Source organism: Chiloscyllium plagiosum, unplaced genomic scaffold, assembly GCF_037043375.1.
Source record: "Chiloscyllium plagiosum isolate Xiang-an unplaced genomic scaffold, Cpla_swu_hap1 HiC_scaffold_6, whole genome shotgun sequence".
NCBI classification, from domain to species: Eukaryota; Metazoa; Chordata; class Chondrichthyes; order Orectolobiformes; family Hemiscylliidae; genus Chiloscyllium; species Chiloscyllium plagiosum.
Window position 1 is genome coordinate 57146192 of NW_028270144.1, and position 2500 is coordinate 57148691.

Consider the following 2500-nt stretch of genomic DNA (forward strand, 5'->3'; position numbering starts at 1 on the left):
CTCTAACTCTCACTCTAACTCTCTCACTCTAAATCTCACTCACACTCTCACACTCACACTCTCACACACACTCACACTCTCACTCTCACTCTCACTCTCTCACACTCTCTCACTCTCTCACTCACTCTCACTCTCACTCACTCACTCTCACTCACTCTCTCACTCACTCTCACTCACTCACTCTCACACTCACTCTCACACTCACTCTCACTCTCTCACTCCCTCACTCCCACTCTCACTCACTCACTCTCACTCACTCTCACTCACTTTCACACTCTCTCTCTCTCTCACTCTCACTCACTCACTCACTCACTCACTCTCACTCACTCTCACTCACTCTCACACTCTCACTCTCTCACTCCCTCACTCCCTCACTCCCACTCTCACTCACTCTCTCTCACTCTCACTCACTCTCACTCACTCTCTCTCACTCTCTCTCACTCTCACTCACTCTCACACTCTCTCTCTCTCACTCTCTCTCACTCACTCTCTCACACTCTCACTCTCACTCACTCTCTCACTCTCTCACACTCTCTCACTCTCTCTCACTCTCACACACTCTCACACACTCTCACACTCTCACACTCTCACTCTCTCACTCTCACTCTCTCACTCCCTCACTCCCTCACTCTCACTCACTCTCTCTCACTCTTACTCACTCTCACTCTCTCCCTCACTCCCACTCTCACTCACTCTCTCTCTCTCTCACTCACTCTCACTCTCACTCTCTCTCTCACACTCTCTCACACTCTCACACTCTCTCACACTCTCTCACTCTCACACTCTCACACACTCTCACACTCTCACACTCTCTCACTCTCACTCTCTCACTCCCTCACTCCCTCACTCCCTCACTCCCTCACTCTCACTCACTCACTCTCACTCACTCTCTCTCACTCTCTCTCACTCTCTCTCACTCTCACTCACTCTCACTCTCTCCCTCACTCCCACTCTCACTCACTCTCTCACTCTCTCTCACTCTCACACTCTCTCTCACTCTCTCACTCACTCTCACTCTCTCCCTCACTCCCACTCTCACTCACTCTCACACTCTCTCACACTCTCTCTCACTCTCTCACTCTCTCTCACTCTCTCTCTCACTCTCTCACTCACTCTCTCACTCTGACTCTCACTCTCACACTCTCACTCTCACACTCACACTCTCTCACTCTCTCACTCACTCTCACTCACTCTCACTCACTCTCTCACACTCTCACTCACTCTCACTCACTCTCTCACTCTCTCACTCTCACTCACTCTCTCACTCTCACTCACTCTCTCACACTCTCACTCTCACTCTCTCACTCTCTCACTCACTCTCACTCACTCTCTCACACTCTCTCTCACACTCTCACTCTCTCACTCTCTCACTCTCACTCACTCTCTCTCACACTCTCACTCACTCACTCTCTCACTCTCCCTCACTCTCTCTCACTCTCTCTCACTCTCTCACTCTCTCTCACTCTCACTCTCTCACTCTCTCTCACACTCTCACTCACTCTCTCACTCTCACTCACACTCTCTCACACTCTCTCACTCTCTCACTCTCACTCCACTCTCTCTCACTCTCACTTCACTCTCACACTCTCTCACTCTCACTCTCTCACACTCACTCTCTCTCACACTCTCACTCTCTCTCTCACTCTCTCTCACTCACTCTCTCTCACTCACTCCCTCTCACTCTAACTCTCACTCTAACTCTCACTCTAAATCTCACTCACTCTCACACTCACACTCTCACTCACACTCACACTCTCACTCTCACTCTCACTCTCTCACACTCTCTCACTCTCTCACTCACTCTCACTCTCACTCTCTCACTCACTCTCACTCTCACTCACTCTCTCACTCACTCTCACTCACTCACTCTCACACTCACTCTCACACTCACTCTCACTCTCTCACTCCCTCACTCCCTCACTCCCACTCTCACTCACTCACTCACTCTCACTCACTCTCACTCACTTTCACACTCTCTCTCTCTCACTCTCTCTCACTCACTCTCTCACTCACTCACTCACTCACTCTCACTCACTCTCACTCACTCTCACTCACTCTCACACTCTCTCACTCCCTCACTCCCTCACTCCCACTCTCACTCACTCTCACTCACTCTCTCTCACTCTCTCACTCTCTCTCACTCTCACTCACTCTCTCTCACTCTCACACTCTCTCTCTCTCTCACTCACTCTCTCACACTCTCACTCTCTCTCACTCTCTCACTCTCTCACACTCTCTCACTCTCTCTCACTCTCACACACTCTCACACACTCTCACACTCTCACTCTCTCACTCTCTCACTCTCACTCTCTCACTCCTCACTCCCTCACTCCCTCACTCTCACTCACTCTCTCTCACTCTCACTCACTCTCACTCTCTCCCTCACTCCCACTCTCACTCACTCTCTCACTCTCTCTCACTCTCTCTCACTCTCACACTCTCACTCTCTCTCACTCTCTCTCACACTCTCACACTCTCACACTCTCTCACACTCTCTCAC